Source organism: Manis javanica, chromosome 3 (assembly GCF_040802235.1).
Source record: "Manis javanica isolate MJ-LG chromosome 3, MJ_LKY, whole genome shotgun sequence".
In the NCBI taxonomy this organism is placed as follows: Eukaryota; Metazoa; Chordata; class Mammalia; order Pholidota; family Manidae; genus Manis; species Manis javanica.
In genome coordinates this window covers 91,739,724-91,763,828 of record NC_133158.1, presented here as the reverse complement: position 1 = coordinate 91,763,828, position 24,105 = coordinate 91,739,724, and positions in this window count along the sequence as shown.

The window sequence follows — 24,105 nt, the reverse complement described above, 5'->3', positions numbered from 1 at the left end:
CAATATCATGTCATCTGCAAATAGTGACAGTTTAACTTCTTCTTTACCAATCTGGATTCCTTGTATTTCTTTGTTTTGTCTAATTGCCATGGCTAGGACCTCCAGTACTATGTTAAATAACAGTGGGGAGAGTTGGCATCCCTGTCTTGATCCTGATCTCAGAGGAAATGCTTTCAGTTTCTCACTGTTAAGTATGATGTTGGCTGTGGGTTTATCGTATATGGCCTTTATTATGTTGAGCTACTTGCCCTCTATATGCATTTTGCTGAGAATTTTTATCATGAATGGATGTCGAATTTTGTCACATGCTTTTTCAGCATCTGTGGAGATGATCATATGGTTTTTGTCCTTTTTTTGATGTGGTTGATGTTGTTGATGGATTTTTGAATGTTGTACCATCCTTGCATCCCTGGGATGAATCCCACTTTTTCATGGTGTATGATCCTTTTGATATATTTTTGAATTCGGTTTGCTAATATTTTATTGAGTATTTTTGAATCTACATTCACCAGGGATATTGGTCTGTAATTTTCTTTTTTGGTGAGGTCTTTTCCTTCTTTTGATGTTAGGGTGATGTTGGCTTCATAGAATGAGTTTGGGAGTATTCCCTCCTCTTCTATTTTTGCAACACTTTAAGGAGAATAGGTATTATGTCTTCTCAGTATGTCTGATAAAATTCAGAGGTAAATCCGTCTGGCCTGGGGGTTTTGTTCTTGGGTAGTTTTTTGATTACCGTTTCAATTTCTTTGCTTTATTTGGTTTGTTTAACTTTTGTGTTTCTTCCTTGGGCAGTCTGGGAAGGTTGTATTTTTCTAGGAGGTTGTCCATTTCTTCTAGGTTTTCCAGCTTGTTAGCATACAGATTTTCATAGTAGTCTTTAATAATTCTTTGTATTTCTGTGGAGTCTGTCGTGATTTTTCCATTCTCATTTTAGATTCTGTTGATGTGAGTTGATTCTCTTTTTCTCTTAATAAGTTTGGCTAGAGACTTATCTATTTTGTTTATTTTCTCAAAGAACCAGCTCTTGACTTCACTGATTTTTTTCTCTTGTTTTATTCTCCTCAATTTTGTTTATTTCTTCTCTGTTCTTTATTATGTCCCTCCTTCTACTGACTTTAGGCCTCATTTGTTCTTCTTTTTCCAGTTTCGATAATTGTGATGTTAGACTATTCATTTGGGATTGTCCTTCCTTCTTCAAGTGTGCCTGGATCCCTATGTACTTTCCTCTTAACACTGCTTTCATTGCATCCCACAGAAGTTGGGGCTTTGTGTTGTTGTTGTCATTTGTTTCCATATATTCCTTGATCTCTATTTTAATTTGTTCATTGATCCATTGATTATTTAGGATCGTGTTGTTAATTCTCCATGTGTTTCTGAGCCTTTTTGTTTTCTTTGTAGAGTTTATTTCTAGTTTTATACCTTTGTGGTCTGAAAAGTTGGTTGGTAGAATTTCATTCTTTTGGAATTTAGTGAGGCTCTTTTTGTGAGCTAGTATGTGGTCTATTCTGGAGAATGTTCCATGTGCACTTGAGAAGACTGTATATCCTGTTGCTTTTGGATGTAAAGTTCTATAGATGTCTATTAGGTCCATCTGTTCTAGTGTGTTGTTCAGTGCCTCTGTGTCATTACTTATTTTCTGCCCAGTGGATCTATCCTTTGGGGTGAGTGGTGTGTTGAAGTCTCCTAAAATGATTGCATTGCAGTCTATTTCCCCCTTTAGTTCTTTTACTATTTTTTTTTTTACATATGCTTATGCCCCTGTTTTGGGTGCATATATATTTGGAATGGTTATATTCTCTTGTTGAACTGAGCCCTTTATCATTATGTAGTGTCCTTCTTTATCTCTTGTTACTTTCTTTGTTTTGAAATCTATTTTGTCTGATATTAGTACTGCAACCCCTGCTTTCTTCTCGCTGTTGTTTGCCTGAAATATGTTTTTCCATCCCTTGACTTTTAGTCTGTGCATGTCTTTGGGTTTAAGGTGAGTTTCTTGTAAGCAGCATATAGATGGGTCTTGCTTTTTTATCCATTCTATTACTCTGTGTCTTTTGATTGGTGCCTTCAGTCCATTTACATTTAGGGTGACTATTGAAAGATATGTAGTTATTGCCATTGCAGGTTTTAGATTCATGGTTACCAAAGGTTCAAGTTTAGCTTCTTTAGTATCTTACTGCCTAACTTAGCTCTCTTATTGAGCTGTTATATACACTGTCTGGATATTCTTTTCTTCTCTCCCTTCTTATTCCTCCTCCTCCATTCTTTATATATTGGTTGTTTTATTCTGTGCTCTTTCATGTTTCCTTTAACTGCTTTTAGTGAGTAGTTGATTTTATTTTTTGCCTTTAGTTAGTATTTGGTTGGTCTGTTTTCTTTTCTGTGGTTTTATTTTCTCTGGTGACATCTATTTAGTTTTAGGAGTGCTCCTGTCTGAAACAGTACCTTTAAAATACCCTGTAGATGTGGTTTGTGGGAGGCAAATTCCCTCAATTTTTGCTTTACTGGGAATTGTTTAATTCCTCCTTCATACTTAAGTGATAGTCGTGCTGGATATAGTATCTTTGGTTCAAGGCCCTTCTGTTTCATTGCATTAAATATATCATGACATTCTCTTCTGGCCTGCAAGGTTTCTGTTGAGAAGTCTGATGATAGCCTAATGGGTTTTCCTTTATAGGTGATCTTTTTCTCTCTAGCTGCCTTTGAAACTCTGTCCTTGTCATTGGTCTTTGCCATTTTAATTATTATGTGTCTTGGTGTTGTCTTCCTTGGGTCCCTTCTGTTGGGAGTTTTGTATATTTCTGTGGTCTGTTCTATTATTTCCTCCCCCAGTTTGGGGAAGTTTTCAGCAATTATTTCTTCAAAGATACTTTCTATCCCTTTTTCTCTCTATTTCTTCTGGTACCCCTATAATATGGATATTGTTGCTTTGCATTGGTCACACAGTTCTCTTAGTATTGTTTCATTCCAGAGATCCTTTTATCTCTCTCTGTGTCAGCTTCTATGTGTTCCTGTTCTCTGATTTCTATTTCATCAATGGCCTCTTGCATCTTATCCATTCTGTTTATAATTCCTTCCAGAGTTTGTATCACTTCTGTTATTTCCTTATGGGCATCTGTAATTTCCCTCCGGACATCTGTAATCTCCCTCCAGCCTTCATCCCTTAGATCTTGTATATTTCTCTGCATCTCCAACAGCATGTTTATGATTTTTATTTTGAATTCTTTTTCAGGAAGACTGGTTAGGTCTGTGTCCTTCTCAGGTGTTGTCTCTGTTATCTTTGTCTGCCTGAAATTTTGCCTTTTCATGGTGATAGAGATAGTTTGCAGAGCTGGCACGAGTGATGGCTGGAAGAACTTCTCTTCTTGTTGGTTTGTGGCCTTCCTCTCCTGAGAGAACAGTGACCTCTAGTGGTTTGTGCTGGGCAGCTCTGCACAGACGGGGCTTCTGAGTCTTGCCCAACCACTATGGAGTTTATCTCTGCTTTTGCTGTGGGCGTGACCTGCCTCGGGCCGCTGCTCCTATATGGTGGAGCCACATTGGAAGGGAATGTCCGGGGGGCTATTTATCTCCATGAGGGTCCGCTGTGCTCCCTGCTGCCCAGGGGTTTATAGTGCCCAGAGTTCCCCAGATTCCCTGCAGCTGGACTAAGTGTCCCAGGTTGCTTCTGTCCAGCGGTGGGGACCCTGTCCCCTTAAGACTTCCAAAAAGCACTCGCTTTTCTTTGTCACAGAGGCACTGGCCACAGGGGCCTGCTCACAGGTCTTATTGACCTGTTTCCCTATTATCCAGGACCCAACACATGCACTGTGTCTGCGCTCTGGTGCGGATGGCTAGGGCTGGCTATTTAGCAGTCTTGGGATCCCTCTCCCTCCCCGCTCCAACTCCTCTCCTCCCGCCCAGAGCTGGGGTGTGGGGCGCTCAGGTCCCTCTGGCCCGGGGCTTGTATCTTACCCCTTTCATGAGGCACTGGGTTCTCGTAAGGGGTGGATGTTGTCTGGCTGTTGTCCTGTGTCTTGTGGTCTCTCTTTTAGGAAGAATTATCTTTGTTGTATTTTCAAAAATATATGTGGTTTTGGGAGGAGATTTCTGCTGCTCTACTCACACCACCATCTTGGTTCCGCCCCCTCTGAAGCGCTTTATGGAAGTGAGGTAGATGATGTCCACTGCTGTTCCACATGTTGGGCCAGTGATAGGGTGGGATTAGGATGCTGCCTAGGGATAGATAATAAAGTTTCACTTTTAACTAAAATTTAACTGAAAGTTGGCTGTGTGATTGAATTCCCTAACATCCTGAGTGTAGATAATGATCACTTAGGATTGACTTTATGGAAGAAGGTTAGAACACATTATAGGTAATTGAATATTATGTTTGTTGGCTTGAAATCAGGGAAAGTCAACATGCAATTCAAACCATGGAAAGCAGATCTTGAAATTTTCCAAAAATATTCTAAAATTATTCTAGCAATTTTGGAATTGACAAAAAATCTGCACAGGGTGAATAATTAGAAATCAATGTTCTTGAAATTATGGAAAGGTCATTACTTTAGGAAATCCTTTAGATTATTTCCCTATTCTTTTTGGGAATTATGGGAATATAATAGGTGCTTATTTTATACTTTAGACATGACACAACTTTTTCCAACTCATCCCACCCCTTGTTTATTCAGCCGTCTAGGGCAGTAGCACAAATGGGCATGAAATGAATAGAGGATAAAGGAAAAAAGTGACAAGAGAGGTGTTAGCTGCACTGCTGGGCAGGAAGTTACAAGTAACATCTAAGGCTATTATTCTTGGCAGTCTGTAACAGCTGCCTGGGAAGTGACAGCACAACAATAAAATCTTAATAGAAAATATACTATATGCACAATAATTGTCATGTATAAAAAACATGTTCAACATTCTAGATGCCTTATTTTATGAAGTTTTTATTCTGTTAATTATCAAAAAATATCAAATGAATACCTGCTGTGTGCCATACCCTATTCTAGGCACTTCAGAAAGGACAGTGATCAAAACAAACCAAAATACAAGTTTACTAGACTTTATGTTCTAAAGAGAGGACTGTCAATGAACAAATTAGTTAAGGAAATAGATCATTAATATAGAATATATAGGTAATGTATACAGTAGTGGAAATTTACGTAGAATTACTGTATATAGTAAATATAAAGTAATTTAGATGGTGCTAAGTGTTAAGAAGAAGCATGAAGCTGGGTAAGGGTATGGGGATTCAATTCTAATATGGTGGTTATGTAAGATATCACTGAGAAAGTGCCTTTTGAATAACAATCTGTAGGCAGTGAGGGACTGGCTCTGTAAGATGTAGAAACATAATATTCTAGTTGAAGATTCAGCAAGTGAGTGGGTTCTGAATCAATGGGATATGTTTGTTGAAGAACAGTGGGCAAGTTTGTTAGAAGTGTGAAGAAGGGACAGAGCAGGAGGACAGGACATGAACTCTTAAAAGAACTAAGACAAATGATGTTGTGCCTTCCAGGTTGAAGGATTCTGATTTTAACTCTATGAATAAGAAAACATCTGAGGAATATGATGTGATTGATGTTTTAAACAGATCCCTTTGTTGATGGCAGGAATGGTTGCAAGGTTATATACATATGACAAACGTTATCAAATTGGACACTTTATGTGCAGTTTTTGAATATCAGTTATACTTCAATAAAAGCTCTTAAAAATTTCATCTGGCTGCAGTGTTGAGAAGAGAGTGTCCAGGGACGAGGGAAATTCAGGGAGATCTATCGGGGCTCATTCAATAAAAGAACATGAGATTATGGTGTTACTGGTTGAGTTTTTTCTCCTTGCAACAAAGAATTGTAAGGCAAGGACATAATAGCCAAGCAGAGTGAAAGTTTTATTTCAATATGCTCCAAAGGAGAAGCAGGTCAGAGTCAAGGTAGACAAAGGCACTGAATTTTTAGGGGAGGGTCCATTTGTCATGACCTAGTTAGGAGGCACTTCCTTTGATTGACAAGGTGAGGTCATTTGATTGATAGCTCTAGTTATATACTCAGTTCTCTTTGTGTGCATGTCTTTTCCCAAAATGCATACAGAAAAGCCCACAGTGGGCAGGGAGAAAAATGCAATTTTATTTTTATGAGATTATGAGGAGGTGTGATTTGGGCAGTTCTTAGTTTTGTTCAATTGAGCCTGCTTTGAGACCAGATTGAGACGAGGTTGTCCTGGTCCCTATAAGCAAAAAAGTTATCTTCCTGCAAAGCATTTGTTGTCTTCAAGTTGGACACCCTTACCTGGGCAGAGTTTGGGCAGTTTTTTTCCTTAAACTTTATCTTCCCCTTCCCCAGCTTCTCATGTTTATTTTTCTACCTAAGACTTATCTATGATCCTTAACAATATAAAACTAAGTGTTATCATGTAGAAAGAATGTAGACAGTGAAGGGGAGACAAAATACAAGTTGTAGGGTCATTTCCAAAGTTTGAGATTGAGGAGATAGTTGAGGGTCAATAAAGGAAATTGACAAAAAGTAGGTAGAATATAGAAGGGAAATAGTGAAGATAGGTTGATTATCATGTAAATTAGCTAATATGCCACATTAAATGAGTCCTGAGAAGTAACATTTAGCAACATGAAGTAATGTTATTACCTGACACTTAGTAGTTGTTGGGGAGGAAAAACTTTCCTCTACCCTCTAAGGTTCTTCTAGGTTGTCTAAGAATCAAATCAACATGAAACAGGTTAACAAGAGAAAAAAAGTTTGGTCACATAGGTATGTACAGGGAAGCCACAGACATGGGTTCCAAAGACAGTCAGGGAAATGTGGTATATGTGTCATCCTGAACCAAACAGAAGGTTGTAGGAGTCTGAAACTTGAAAGGAAAAGGGAAGTAATTCATAGTGATGCTGGGGTTCTTGTTCACAGAGTTGAAGAATGAACTTTGCAAATGCTCAAGGGTAGGAAATCAGGAAGAAAAAACTCTTTATTCAAAAAAAGCGATAGTACAGAACTCCAGCACAGGATGGGAGGGGCAAGAGTGTCTGGGCTGTGTTTATGAGTACATATCTGAGACTTAGCTGAATTGTCTAATTTCTGTTTAATTTCCTTGTTTTGACCAATCTTATTTAAAGTTGTCTATATTTCCAAATTTGGCATGCTCATGCAACTCTGACTGCTAGCAAAAAACAAAAGTAAAAGCAAAAAACAGGGACATTTCCACTGCAGGCATCCAGTTCTTGTATATTCCGGAGACTCTAAGTAAGCTTCCTGCTTTTGTTCTTTCCTGAGGCCTCTTGTCTAGTTCTAACCAGATAGGGCTGCCCCTGTCTTTTCCCTGTCTCAATGGTACTCCATATGTTAAGTATTTTACAATTTCATTTCAGTCTTACTAGACAAAAGTAGATAAGAATTTCAAAGGCACTCTCATCTACCAGATTTTTCAGCAAATGAGCAACCATATTTGAACAATGTTTTTCTCAATACTGTAGAAAAATTGCACTGATAGTGTTACAGGTTGAGTTTGTTCTCCTTGGTTCTTGTCGCCACCACAAGAAAAAACTGAAAGGCAGAGACATAGTAGTGAAGCAGAACGAAAATTTTATTGAATACACTCCAAGAGAGGAGCAGTCCAGCGTCAAAGTAAGCTCATTGAACTCCTGTTCCACGTCCCTTGCCAACTCCTAACGCCAAGTTCTCCTGGTGTCCAGTGTCCACTTTAAATCTGCACAGCATGGGAACTAAGTCTCTACTATCCCAGGATTTTCAGGAGCCACAGAACACAGGATGGAGTGATATTATGTTCTGAGAACTTCCCAGAGGAAAGAAAGGATATTTTCAGGCAGGCTGTGAAAGAGCAAGACTGTACAGCCGCAGTCCTGTCTGAATCACCCAGGTGATGGGAACATGCAAGCCCAAATCAGAGCTCTCAGTAGCCCCTCCATTCTTATTTGGAGTAGAACAGAGAGTGACACACTCAAAGAAAGGGGAGTGTGGACAACATTATAGAGGAGGCACTTTTAAGGGTTTAGGGTGTGTGGTTTATAGGGCCTTTTTGAGTAAGCGTCAGCATAAGGCATGATGTATACAGGTGATTCATAATTCCTTTGAAGTTTTGTCTAAAGAATGGGGTTATTTAGGTGATTGGTCCAGATTCTGGCATTCTTTATCCACATATGTGTATTTACACTTCGGAGGTCTTTCTCCTGTCCGGGTTATAAAGTTACTTAATTAAGGGGCTGGAAGAAGAGGAAAAATAGCTTTAGGTTAAGTTAAAGAATAAGCTGTACCTTTTTTGCAGGCCAAGTAGATTTCACACTGGCATGACTCTTGTCTTATTTCCCTGCTCTACCTCATTAGGTAGGGCAGAGAAGTCCTTGATTGACTTTTCTTTATCTGGGGAAATATCTAGACATTCCAAGTCACTCCTGGCCTCTGAAACTTCAACTAATTAACTAATTAACTCTGTGAGTCTCATGTGGCTCTCTAGTTTTACCTGGTTAACTCTTTGAATCCCTTTTAGTGGGTTTTACTAGCTTTATTCTCTCTCCACCCCTCTCACTTCTGTCTTTCTGCCTAACAATATTTGTAAAAATCACTTAAATTCTAATTAATGTTATGCTAAAACAGTTTTTAAGTCAAATATTAAAATTCAGCCTGAGTATATAAAAAATAAAAATTAGCAATTACTTTTGGCTACTCACATTTACTGAACTATATTCCAGATGCTTTTTTCAGCATTTTATATAAAAGAATTTTTTCACTTAAAGTGCACAACACTATGAAATGGAAGAAAAAATATTCCCATTTTGCACATTATAGCATAGAGAGATTTTTTTTGGTATCATTTATCTACAATTACATGTACGACATTATGGTTACTAGACTCCCCCCATCATCAAGTCCCCCCCACAAACCCCATTATAGTCACTGTCCATCAGCATAGCTGCAAAATCACTACTGTGTTTTCTGTGTTCCACAGACCTCCCTTTGCCCCCCAATACCCACATTATGTCTGCTAATCATAATGCCCCTTTTCTGCCCTTGTCCCTTCCTTCTCACACATCCTCCCCAGTCCCTTTCCCTTTGGTAACTGTCAGTCCATTCTTGGGTTTTGTGAGTCTGCTGCTGTTTTGTTCCTTCAGTTTTCTTCTTTGTAAAATGGGCAGAGGAGCTGAACAGACAGTTCTCCAAAGAAGAAATTCAGATGGCCAACAGGCACATGAAAAGATGCTCCACATCGCTAATCATTAGAGAAATGTAAATTAAAGCTACAGTAAGATATCACTTCACACCAGTAAGGATCGCCACCATCCAAAAGACAAACAACAACAAACGTTGACAAGGATGCAGAGAAAGGGGAACCCTCCTACACTGCTGGTGGGAATGTAAATTAATTCAACCATTGTGGAAAGCAGTATGGAGATTCCTCAAAACACTAAAAATAGAAATACCATTTGACCCAGGAATTCCACTCTTAGAAATTTACCCAAGAATGTAACAGCCCAGTTTGAAAAAGATATGCACCCCTATGTTTATCACAGTACTATTTGCAATAGCCAAGAAATGGAAGCAACCTATGTGTCCAGCAGTAGATGAATGGATAAAGAAGATGTGGTACATATGCATAATGGAATATTATTCAGCTATAAGAAAAAAACAAATCCTACCATTTGCAGCAAGCTGAATGGCTCTAGAGGGTATTATGCTCAGTGAAATAAGCCAGGTGAAAAAAGCATAGAGAGATTTATTTGCAAAGTCATATCCATAGTAAAAAATTTATGTAGAGGCGGAGCCAGGATGGCGGCATGAGTAGAGCAGCGGAAATCTCCTCCCCAAACCACATATATCTATGAAAATATAACAAAGACAACTCTTCCTAAAATAGAGATCAGAGGACACAGGACAACATCCAGACCACATCCACACCTGTGAGAACCCAGCGCCTCATGAAGTGGGTAAGATACAAGCCCCAGCCCGGCAGGATCCGAGCACACCTCCCCCCAGCCCCTGGCAGGTGGAGAGGAGTCAGCAGGGAGGGAGAGAGAGCACAGGACTGCTGAACACCCAGCCCCAGGATTCCAGACCAGAGCGCAGACACAGTGCATGTGTGGGGTCCTGGATACTAGGGAAACAGGGCGGCAGGACTGGTGAGCGGGTACCTGAGGCTGACGCCGGAGAACAAAGAAACGGGAGTGGTTTTTTTTTTTTTGGCAAGTGCTTTTTGGAAGCCTTAAAAGGACAGGCACCCCAATACTAGGGAAACAGGGCAGCAAGACCGGTGAGCAGGTGCTTGAGACTGGTGCCTGAGACAAAGAAAATCGCGCATTTTTCCCTTTCTTTTTTTTTCTCTTTTGTTGTTGCTGTTGTTGTTTTGGTTTGGAGAGTGATTTTTGGAAGTCTTAAAGGGGCAGGACAGGACACTTAGCCCAGAGGCAGGGAATCTGGGGATCTTTGGGCACTCTAATCCCCTGGGCAACAGGGAGCACAGAGGCCCCTTACAGAGATAAATAGCCTCCTGGCCGCTTCCCCTCCAACGGGGCTCCACCGCTTTGGAGGAGCAGTCCAGCCAGGCCACGCCAACAGCAACAGCGGAGATAAACTCCAAACCAACCTGGCAGGAGGCTGAAGCCCTGTCTGGGCACAGCTGCCAAGCATAAGCTACCAGAGGTCGCTATTCACCCAGGAGAGGAAGGCCACAAACCAACAAGAAGGAAAGCTCTTCCAGCTGTCACTCATACCAGCTCTGCAAACTATCTCTATCAACAGGAAAAGGCAAAAGTACAGGCAGATGAAGATCACAGAGACAACAACTGATAAGGAGACAGACCTAACCAGTCTTCCTGAAAAAGAATTCAAAATAAAAATCATAAACATGCTGACAGAGATGCAGAGAAAAATGCAAGAGCAATGGGATGAGATGCAGAGAAAAATGCAAGAGCAATGCGATGAAGTCCAGAGGGACATCACAGATGTCAGGAAGGAGATCACAGAAGTGAAACAAACCCTGGAAGGATTTATAAACAGAATGAATAAGATGCAAGAGGCCATTGAAGGAATAGAATACAGAGAAAAGGAATGTATAGAAGCTGACATAGAGAGAGATAAAAGGATCTCCAGGAATGAAACAACACTAAGAGAATTATATGACCAATCCAAAAGGAATAATATTCGTACTATAGGGGTACCAGAAGAAGAAGAAAGAGGAAAAGGGATAGAAAGTCTCTTTGAAGAAATAATTGCTGAAAACTTCCCCAAACTTGGGGAGGAAATAATCGAACAGACCACGGAAATACACAGAACCTCCAACAGGAAGGATCCAAGGAGGACAACACCAAGACACATAGTAACTAAAATGGCAAGGATCAAGGACAAGGAAAGAGTTTTAAAGGCAGCTAGAGAGAAAAAGGTCAACTATAAAGGAAAACACATCAGGTTAACATCAGACTTCTCAACAGAAACCCTACAGGCCAGAAGAGAATGGCATGATATATTTAATGGAATGAAACAGAAGGGCCTTGAACCAAGGATACTGTATCCAGCACGACTATCATTTAAATATGATGGCGGGATTAAACAATTCCCAGACAAGCAAAAACTGAGGGAATTTGCTTCCCACAAAGCACCTCTACAGGGCATCCTACAGGGACTGCTCTAGATGGGAGCACTCCTAAAAAGAGCACAGAACAAAACACACAACATATGAAGAATGGAGGAGGAGGAATAAGAAGGGAGAGAAGAAAAGAATCTCCAGAGAGTATATATAACAGCTCAATAAGCAAGCTAAGTTAGGCAGTAAGATACTAAAGAAGCTAACCTTGAACCTGTGGAAACCACGAATCTAAAGTCTGCAATGGCAATGAGAACATATCTCTCAATAGTCACCCTAAATGTATATGGACTTAATGCACCAATCAAAAGACATAGAGTAATAGACTGGGTAAAAAAGCAAGAGCCATCTATATGCTGCTTACAGGAAACTCACCTTAAACCCAAAGACAAGCACAGACTAAAAGTCAAGGGATTGAAAAACATATTTCAGGCAAACAACAGTGAGAAGAAATCAGGTGTTGCAGTACTAATATCAGACAAAATAGACTTCAAAACAAAGAAAGTAACAAGAGATAAAGAAGGACACTACATAATGATAAAGGGCTCAGTCCAACAAGAGGATATAACCATTCTAAACATATATGCACCCAACACAGGAGCACCAGCATTTGTGAAACAAATACTAACAGAACTAAAGAGGGAAATAGACTGCAAAGCATTCATTGTAGGAGACTGCAACACACCACTCACCCCAAAGGATATATCCACTGTGCAGAAAATAAGTAAGGACACACAGGCACTGAACAACACACTAGAACAGATGGACCTAATAGATATCTATAGAACTCTACATCCAAAAGCAACAGGATATACATTCTTCTCAAGTGCACATGGAACATTCTCCAGAATAGGCTACATACTAGCTCACAAAAAGAGCCTCAGTAAATTCCAAAATATTGAAATTCTACCAACCAATTTTTCAGACCACAAAGGTATAAAACTAGAAATAAATTCTACAAAGAAAACAAAAAGGCTCACAAGCACATGGAGGCTTAACAACATGCTTCTAAATAATCAATGGATCAATGAACAAATCAAAATACAGATCAAGGAATATATAGAAACAAATGACAACAACAACACAAAGCCCCAACTTCTGTGGGATGCAGTGAAAGCAGTCTTAAGAGGAAATTATATAGCAATCCAGGCACACTTGAAGAAGGAAGAACAATCCCAAATGAATAGACTAACATCACAATTATCGAAACTGGAAAAAGAAGAACAAATGAGGCCTAAAGTAAGCAGAAGGGGGGACATAATAACGATCAGAGAAGAAATAAACAAAATTGAGAAGAATAAAATAAATGCAAAAATCAACGAAACCAAGAGCTGGTTCTTTGAGAAAGTAAACAAAATAGATAAGCCTCTAGCCAAACATATTAAGAGAAAAAGAGAATCAACACAAATCAACAGCATCAGAAATGAGAACGGAATAATCACGACAGACCCCACAGAAATACCAAGAATTATTAAAGACTTCTATGAAAACCTATATGCCACCAAGATGGAAAACCTAGAAGAAATGGACAACTTCCTAGAAAAATACAACCTCCCAAGACTGCCCAAAGGAAGAAACACAAAAGTTAAACAAACTAATTATGAGCAAAGAAATTGAAATGGTAATCAAAAAACTACCCAAGAACAAAACCCCAGGCCAGACGGATTTACCACGGAATTTTATCAGACACACAGAGAAGACATAATACCCATTCTCCTTAAAGTGTTCCAAAAAATAGAAGAGGAGGGAATACTCCCAAACTCATTCTATGAAGCCAACATCACCCTAATACCAAAACCAGGCAAAGACCCCACCAAAAAAGAAAATTACAGACCAATATCCCTGATGAACGTAGATGCAAAAATACTCAACAAAATATTAGCAAACCGAATTAAAAAATACATCAAAAGAATCATACACCATGACCAAGTGGGATTCATCCCAGGGATGCAAGGATGGTACAACATTTGAAAATCCATCAACATGATCCACCACATCAACTAAAAGAAGGACAAAAACCACATGATCATCTCCATAGATACTGAAAAAGCATTTGACAAAATTCAACATCCATTCATGATAAAAACTCTCAGCAAATGGGAATAGAAGGTAAGTACCCCAACATAATAAAGGTCAGATATGATAAACCCACAGCCAACATTATACTGAACAGCTAGAAGCTGAAAGCATTTCCTCTGAGATCGGGAACCAGACAGGGATGCCCACTCTCCCCACTGTTATTTAACATAGTACTGGAGGTCCTAGCCACGGCAATCAGACAAAACAAAGAAAAAGAAGGAATCCAGATTGGTAAAGAAGAAGTTAAACTGTCACTATTTGCAGATGATATGATACTGTACATAAAAAACCCTAAAGACTCCACTCCAAAACTACTAGAACTGATATCGGAATACAGCAACGTTGCAGGATACAAAATTAACACACAGAAATCTGTAGCTTTCCTATACACTAACAATGAGCCAATAGAAAGAGAAATCAGGAAAACAATTCCATTCACAATTGCATCAAAAAGAGTAAAATACCTAGGAATAAACCAAACCAAAGAAGTGAAAGACCTATACCCTGAAAATTACAAGTCACTCTTAAGAGAAATTAAAGGGGACACTAACAAACGGAAACTCATCCCATGCTCATGGCTAGGAAGAATTAATATCTTCAAAATGGCCATCCTGCCCAAAGCAATATACAGATTTGATGCAATCCCTCTCAAATTACCAGCAACATTCTTCAATGAACTGTAACAAATAGTTCAAAAATTCATATGGAAACACGAAAGATCCCGAATAGCCCAAGCAATCCTGAAAAAGTAGAATAAAGTAGGGGGAATCTCACTCCCCAACTTCAGGCTCTACTACAAAGCCATAGTAATCAAGACAATTTGGTATTGGCACAAGAACAGAGACACAGACCAGTGGAACAGATTAGAGACCCCAGAAATTAACCCAAACATATATGGTCAATTAATATTTGATAAAGGAGCCATGGACATACAATGGCAAAATGACAGTCTCTTCAACAGATGGTGCTGGCAAAACTGGAAAGCTACATGTAGGAGAATGAAACTGGTCCATTGTCTAACCCCATATTTTACAAAAAACCCCATATTTTACAAAAAACCCCATATTTTACAAAAAACCCCATATTTTACAAAAAACCCCAGTTTACAAAAGTAAACTCAAAATGGATCAAAGACCTGAATGTAAGTCATGAATCCATTAAACTTTTGGAAAAAAACATAGGCAAAAACCTGGTAGACATAAACATGAGCGACCTCTTCTTGAACATATCTCCACGGGCAAGGAAAACAACAGCAAAAATGAGCAAGTGGGACTACATTAAGCTGAAAAGCTTCTGTACTGCAAAAGACACCATCAATAGAACAAAAAGGAACCCTATAGTATGGGAGAATATATTTGAAAATGACAGATCCGATAAAGGCTTGACGTCCAGAATATATAAAGAGCTCACACGCCTCAACAAACAAAAAACAAATAACCTTATTAAAAAATGGGCAGAGGAACTGAACAGACAGTTCTCTAAAAAAGAAATACAGATGGCCAACAGACACATGAGAAGATGCTCCACATCGCTAATTATCAGAGAAATGCAAATTAAAACTACAATGAGGTATCACCTCACACCAGTAAGGATGGCTGCCATCCAAAAGACAAACAACAACAAATGTTGGCAAGGCTGTGGAGAAAGGGGAACCCTCCTACACTGCTGGTGGGAATGTAAATTAGTTCAGCCATTGTGGAAAGCAGTATGGAGGTTCATCAAAATGCTCAAAACAGACCTACCATTTGACCCAGGAATTCCACTCCTAGGAATTTATCCTAAGAATGCAGCAATCACGTTTGAGAAAGACAGATGCACCCCTATGTTTATCGCAGCACTATTTACAATAGCCAAGAATTGGAAGCAACCTAAATGTCCATCAATAGATGAATGGATAAAGAAGATGTGGTACATATACACAATGGAATATTACTCACCCATAAGAAGAGGGAGAATCCTACCATTTGCAGCAACATGGATGGAGCTGGAGGGTATTATGCTCAGTGAAATAAGCCAAGTTGAGAAAAAGAAATATCAAATGATTTCACTCATCTGAGGAGTATAAGAACAAAGGAAAAACTGAAGGAACAAAACAGCACGGAATTACAGAATCCAAAAATGGACTAACAGGTTCCAAAGGGAAAGGAACTGGGGAGGACGGGTGGGCAGGGAGGGACAAGTGTGGGGAAAGAAGAAGGGGGTATTAAGATTAGCATGCATGGGGGGAAGGGAGAAAGGGGAGGGAGGGCTGTACAACACAGAGAGGACAAGTACTGATTCTACAACATTTTGCTATGCTGATGGACAGTGACTGTAAAGTGGTTTTTAGGTGGGACTTGGTATAGGGGCGAGTTTAGTAAACATAGTATTCTTCATGTAAGTGTAGATTAAAGATTAAAAAAAAAGAAAAAAAGAAAGAAAGAAAGAAAAGGGGGATTACTCCTTGATAGATAAAAGTATTGGTAAATCAAAGATTAACGCATGCTTTAAATATCCTTAATTTTGATCACTTAAAGGGTGTCAGATGATCAGCTATGGAGGTACTCTTTCCTGATAATATTCCTTTCTCTTAATAAAAATAAAAAAAAGAAAAAAGAAAAAGCAGTTCCTGTGTCCTGACCTCCAATGAGTTCTACACAGTGGTATAGAGGGCATGTCAAAGTGTGGGCAAAGGGTCTGTTTGTTTTTATGCAGAAGATCAAGGCCTAGCTTGGCTACCCAGAAAATGAACTAAGATACGATATGAGGAGGAGCTTTCCACATCACCGCTCTCTGGAGGACTCGTGCCGGGGGATGATCATCAAAAAGCCTCCACAGGGACCGGGTGATGCTGCAGTTGTGGCTGCGTCCATCCCACCATTTCCTGGACTTGCCACTGGTATGAGGAGGGAGATGTCTAGGCTGGCGTGTGCATACAGTGAGACAATGAATTTGAGTGGATCTGTACTGTTGGAACTCCCCAGGAGTTGGGAGGGGTGCAAGTTGTAGCGCTCCAAAATCTTACGACTATAGACTATCTATGGTTAAAAGAACATATGGGATGTGAACAGATCCCAGAAATGGGTTTCTTTAATTTGTCTGATTTCTCTCAGACTGTTCAAGTACAGTTGGACAATATCCATCATATCATAGACAAATTTTCACAAATGCCTACGGTGCCTAACTGATTTTCTTGGCTTCACTGGAGATGGATGGTAATTATAGATTTGCTTAGTTTATGTCACCATATTTCTATTATGTTAATATGTGTGCGCAAGTTAGTTAGTAGTTTAAAACCTATACATACTTAAGGTACTCTACAAGAAGATATGTCAAAGAAATAATCAATCCTCCCGTGTTTTCTTCCTTACGCTACCTCTATACCTTTTCTTCTTCCTTCCTAATTACAACCCTTAAATAGAATTCATGCCTCATATCGAATTTACCGAGCATCATAATTCCTGCAGGTGGTAAAGATACCTCGAGACAAGTGCTGGGCATAGAAGCCACAGGGCATAAATCTGCAAAGAAGTAAAAAGCTAACCTTTTCAAACAATATGGCTTCTCTCTCACTTACCAACTTTACATCTCCCTTTATGGCCCCGGAAGATGACTGGTTAGCCAGAGATTCCTCAAGGGAGGAACAACCTAAGACAGGCACAGTCGCAGGGGGGCTATCAGGTGAGAAATTGGGGATCAACAGTGGTGAGGCTTAGAACCTCACCCCCCCTGTTTTGAGAGAAATCTTCTGCATCCGTGGATGTTTTAATGCCCTTGTCTAGGTTGGATTAACACATAGTCTACAGGCACACACCTGATCATCTACAATTGCTCTTACAACAATAAACTATGTTTTCTACCTTTATCTTGCATCTACCTACCACTTCAGCATTTTATTAAGAATAAAAATAATAATAAAGGGAGAAATGTGGGATCCACATATAAATCAAGTATAAAAATCAAACGAATATTCGTATTTGACCTGATTGTTTATAGTTCATAATGTGTGATCAAAACCAAAAGTTTCTGTGATGACTGCCCTTGTACTGTTCACCATGTAAGAACTTATTCACTATGTAAGAATTCGTTCACCATGTAAGAACTTGTTCGTTATGCTTCAGAAGATTGGAGACTGACGAGAATTAGGCATGGATTAATGATTGTGCATTGAGCATTGACCCCCCTATACAGAATTTTATTGTTGTTAACAACCATTTGATCAATAAATATGAGAGATGCCCTCTCAAAAAAAAATTTATGTAATTCTATAATAAAGGGAATTGAAATTTTAAGTGAAAGGTAATCTGTCTTACAGAAGAAAAGATATTTCTCATATTATGAAAATTTTTTGAATATTTTCTTTAGTTTTTATATTACTGAATTATATCAAGTTCATTGTCATTTATATTCTTCCTAAGAAATAACCTTGAAATATTTAGCTGTATTGGTAACTTCCTCATAAATGACACTCTTTTGGAAATGATGTTGAAAGGTAAGAAGAGATAAGTAGATATATGATTTTTGAAAGAGATCACTTTATAGGTTTAGACTAATAAGTCACGTCTGGTCATTCACTTGTTTCAAAATATTTAATAATGATTTATCTAAGCTATATTGGTTTATTGAAAATTAAATAAATACTTTGACAGTTATCAAAAAGTTATCTTGTTATTTGGAATCTGATTAGGATTTTTAGTACATAATGTAAACATTAGTTTAACCTTTTTCATTTAACTAACTCTTTTAAGTGATGGAAATATAGACATGGAAGAGAGTTTCTGACTCCAAGGGAGGCATAGTCTATGATGGGAAATAAATAATAGATTATACTAAATTACATTCTGACAAAAAATAAATACAGGGCACTTTGAAAGCCCATAGGATGAGTAATTTCACCAGATGTATGTTGATGTCAGAAAATGTCTTACAAAGGAGGTGAGGAAGCAGAACCTTATAGAATAAATAGCAATTAGTGAAGTTGAAGTAGACTGGGGCAAAAGGAAATTGCAGGAAGAGACACTGCTATGAACCTGGTTCAGATCACCTGTATTTTTCTCCCAGATTATTCCAATAACATATTAACTTGTCCTGCTTCACTGCCACTCCTTACAATCATTTCTTAACCCAGTAGCCCAAGTAATACTTAAACTCATAGCTTTCAAAACTCTTTCCATGAATACTCAAGTCCTCACAAGACCCTCTGTGACCCTTGCTGCCCTGCCCTCACCTGTTTCCCCATTGCTCACATCACTCCACCCACTGGTCTGTTTTTCAACTCAAGCCATGACAGGTAGAATTTTCATTAGGACCTTTGACTTTGGTGTTCTATTTGCTTTTCTTTACGTAAGTTTTTCCTCATTTTCTTCATTCTTTTCTTCAGTGCTACCATTTCAGTGCTACCCAACATGATCACCTGAATTTAAGTCACAAATATCCTGCACAGTACTATCATTTCCTTTGATCATGCTCAGTTTTTTTGCTATGGCATTTAAGTACCTATCAACATAGGATGTGATTTGCTTGTTTATTATTATATATATTATTTTGTATATTGTGTCTCTTATCCCTAAGATTTTAAGTGACATGAAGACAGATTTTTTTTTCTTTTTTTTAAATACTAATGTATGCCAAATGTCAAAAGCAGGACTTTTTTGTGTGTGTGTCGTATAGTGAGTGCTCATAAATATTCATTAAATATACAGAAGAATAGAATGCTATGTGTAAAAAAGGCAGAGAGGTGTGGCTATGTGACAGTCTGGAGACTTCAAATGGTTTATAACTGCTGGAACTTGTGAGTTTGAATGTCAGGATTGGAAAGAGAGCACTCTACACACTATGTAAAGGCCTTTCTGGCCCCAGAGGTCAAATATTAGGATATATTTATCTTAAGTAAAAAGAACAGAAAATTCTAGGGCTCACGTTAAAACATGAAAAATGTGTCAGAGGATAAACATTAGGACTTTTAAACAGCAGGCATTACTCAGAGATGTAAAACTGCCACATGAACATATAATAGCCTCACCTGGTTTAGCACTGGTCAGAAAGCAATATTTAAAATTTGAACTTTCCCCATAAAAAAGAATGTCCTGGAATAATTAAGTGGCCCCATATAGAAGTATTTTAAAAAATTAGGAATTTCTTTTTCTTGGAGCCCTTGCAAAAAGCTAAATATTTTCCTATTAAAATAAGTCTATTATAACTCTGAAGGACTCAAGTTAATTGTAATAATGAAGTATATATGATTTTATAAAAGAAAAATATTCTTTGGCCTCCTATGAGGCAAAAAGACAAATAGACAAAGACAGCTCCTCATCAGATGGTCTCTCTCTGTCTCTGTCTCTTTCTTTTACACTTTTTATATTATAAATTAGAAATAAAGTTTAAATCACTTAGAAGATTATTTTTTTATATCCAAGAAGCCAGGCAGCAGTATAATCTATTCTGAAATTCATGAGAAAATCCTTTAAAATGTCAGACAACAGTTAAAACATTCTATGATTAGGGCATATTTTAATTTTCTTAATGTCAAAACTCTGCTGTGGGAGAAGCTTATGCACACTCATTTGATATTCACATGAGCTAATATTAAAATGGAGCCACACTCTTAGAAGTATTGATATCAGGGATTGAGGATATTTTTAAAGAGAGATCAGTCTGACCTTCAGGAAAGATAGGGCAGAGTAAGATGAGCCAGAAATAAAATAATTTGAAACAGTAAATAGAATAATTACTTTTCTCATGGATATTGCTCATTAAGTACATTTGCTTTCAACAATAGGGACTGACCTGGGACAGGTATAAATGTAGGTTCGATAAGATGATCTTAAGTGTAAGATGCCTCTGTCCTTTTAAATAAAGCATGAGGGATAATGAAAGGGTCATGTGAATGTTTTCCAGTCATAAGACAGTGTCCTACAAAATTAGTGCATTCAATATTTTATAAATATTTCTTAAGAACATGCAGTGTGCCAAGTGCTAACCATCAGATTTCTTCCTCCATTGAGCATAAGCTTCATGAGAACATTTGTGTGGGCACTGTGTATATACTTGAGTGAAGGAGTGAGCATAGGGCATACCCTGCCCTCAGGGGGTTACATTGCAGTGAAAAAGACAATAAAACCATAAATCAATCTTTAAGTCAAGTTGTGACTTTAAGTGAAGTCAAAGAGAAAAACAAAAAGCAAATACACGGGTAAAATATGACAAGGGAGGTGATTTTTTTAATGGTAATTCTTTGGAAGAAGAGACATTTGAACGGTGACCCAGAAGTTGGGGACATGTCATGTAAAATATAGGGGAAGAGCATTTGTGGAAGAAGGAATGACAAGACCCACAGCCTTGAGGCAGAGAGGTGCTTTATATACTTGTGGAAAATAGAAGCCTAGTATGGCTGGAACAGAGAGAAAAATGGAGAAGAGTGGTCGGTGTCAGGTAAGTCCTAGAGATACAGCTCCATGCTACATGAGACTTTGTAAACTATTGGCAAAGATTTTAAACATTGTACTAACTATGAAGAAAAGCTATTGGAGGACTGAGCAGGGCGGTACTGGATTAATATAATCTATTTCACACTTCAAAAACCTGCGAAAAGTAAATGTATAGTTTCGTAGAGTTTATATCCTAGTGACTATGATTATGAAAAAATGTACTTGACTTTGGGGTCGATAGTATCAGCAAGCTGAGTATTACCTCATATTCTGTGGCTGATATTCCAGATGCCAAGTCTGTCTATATGAACTGGAAGAGGTCACAGTTGGCAGGAAAATCTCTGTGTCTTTTGAGCATATTGTTTCTACTCAGGAGACGCTTTTAACCATGGCCTGCTTAAGGATGGCAAAAGAAATAGAAAGGCAACATATGCTGTGTGAAAGGTGGAAAAAAAAAACAATAGTGAAGACCTTACATCTTAGATAATTATCAACATAATTGGCAAAGTGTTAAAATAGAGCATATATAATAATATAACATAAAGAAACCAAAAGCAAAATAATCTAATGTTATCCCTAAAAAATATGTTGAATATAAATGTATAAAAATTAAAGTACTGTAGCCAATTTAAAGTCATGCACACATATCCCAGCTCCCTCCTCTGAATCATTTGCCTACTGCGGCACATGTAAAAGAAATGTTTTGACAAATAGTGACCGGCATCTGAGCAAAATACTGGTTAGAGCTCCCAGGAAACTCTGATAACATGCTCATTTTAGTGTACAAATAACAACTTTTAGAATCTCCTACTTCTTAAAAGACTAATAACAAATAGCCTTTAGTTGTACATAAAATTGAAATCCTAGTAATTACTATTTACTTGGAAGAATCTTTGGAAAACTTGCATTTGGGGATGATTTTGCAGTCTGATAGGAGATAAATTTCACTGCTGTATACTCTGCATTGAAAACACTATTTGAGTCCGAATAATTGGAGTAGTATCTTGACATTTGAATGGATATATTGTTCTAATGTTTTGGGATTAGTATGACAAAAATGAAATAATCAGGTATTAGATATTATAAATATTTAAATGCTAGGTCAGATGCACAGCACTGTTTTTCTTCATGTAAAGTTAGATAATATCTTCACATGATATGTGTGACATTAAAATTATTATTTATTGTTTTATTTGTCTGCCTCCTGTGTTAAAACCTTAATATTATTTTAAAATTTAAAAGTTGAAGTGAAAATAAATATGCTTAATTATATATTGGATCATACATATTCAAAATTTATTTGTCTGATATTATTTGGATCACATGTACCTTTTTCAGTTTTTAGAATATAAAATAAACTCAGAATGCAAATAAAAGATCAGACACAAGTATTCCTATTTTTGTTGAATATAGCCCTTCATTTTTCCATGGCCTGCCCTTTTGTGTTACCAATTTTACTGAATTAGGGAAACACTTGATATATTTGAGGATACTGCTAGAAAGATTTTTCTATTCACATCTTCATATCATATATGTAGATACATGGCAAATTCATATAGCCATTTGCTAGCCATCAAAATAGAAATTACATATTACATTTGCTTTTTAATATATATCCTTTTATACTTTGTAATAATTACTGAAATGTAACCTCCATGAAGGTATGAACTACAGCTGTCTTGTTTATCTATGTATTTCTATTGCCTTGAATAAGTATTTATTGAATAAATAATTAAGTGATTATTCTCAGCACATCTTGGATCTGCCCTGTTCTTTTTATTTCCACAGCTACTACTCTAGTCACAGCCTTTTAAGTTATGGCTTACTTTACTGTCCTCCAAGGTTGAGTCAATCTTTATGTATCTTTATATATACTTTTTTCCTTCCAGAGATGCCTTTCCTTTGGGTTCTGCTTATGTATTATACCTGTGATCATGATTTTAGGTATTTTTCTATGCATCATTGACTTCTTTTTTTTTTTTCCAGTTTGGTTGCTCCTCCAAGCTCTAAACTTTCAGCCAATCTACTTTCTTGATTGATCTCAACTTAGATGTTTCATAGACATTTCACATTTACAATGGCTAAATCAGAATATTTGTACCCAACCACACGACATGTTTCTCATCTGTTCTTATCATGGAGTTCACAGTCGACTCTTAGAAGTCTCTTTCGATACTTCTATATGTCCCAAATATCAGCAGGTCCTGTTGGATGTTTGCCAGTATATCTTAAAACTATGCATGCTTTGTCCAAGCAACCATCATTTTTCATCTCAGTCACTGTAATATGCCACTAACTGATTCACTTCTCATTTATGTTCTTGTCTCCCTAGTTAAGGAAACCAGAATATGTCACCCCAAATTGTGTCTCTTTGACAAAAAGATTATTTTGAGCTGAAGGCAATTAAAAAGGAGTAAATGAAGAAAAAGCTACCCATTTTCTCTCTAAAGGCAGGAAATAAATTCTCCTTTCACTGGAGACAGACTCACAACAGCCCAGAGAAGAACCAAAGGAATCTGCAAACAAATCTTGTTAAACTAATCCTATCTTCCTAGTTAAGGAAGAGGACTAGCTGACTACCTAGCCCTGGTGGGACTACCCATAGCCCAAACCTCTATGTCTTGTCAGTTATTCATAAATATATTGTTTCTTTATCTAAAAGGTAGAAAAACTTTTTGCTCTGGGTATGCATTCTCTTGTGAAAGCTCCCAGGTATATGTAATTCAGTAAAATTTATATTTTCTCCTGTTAATCTATCTTTGCCAGCTTAATTTTCAGACGCAGCCAGTGACCCTACAAGGGTTAAGGAGTTTTTTTCCCCTGCAATATAAACTGTTTTCTGCATAGCAGCCAGAATGTTTTGTCAGCTGTTAACACTGCATGTTTAAGGTGTACAATTCAGTGTTTTGACATGAAATCATCACAAAACCATCACCATAATCAAGACAGTAAAGATATCCATCCCCTCAATAGAGTTCCTTTTGTAATTCCTCCCTCCTAATCTGCCCACTCCCCTTCTTGCTTCACCCCCTGACAACTATTGATC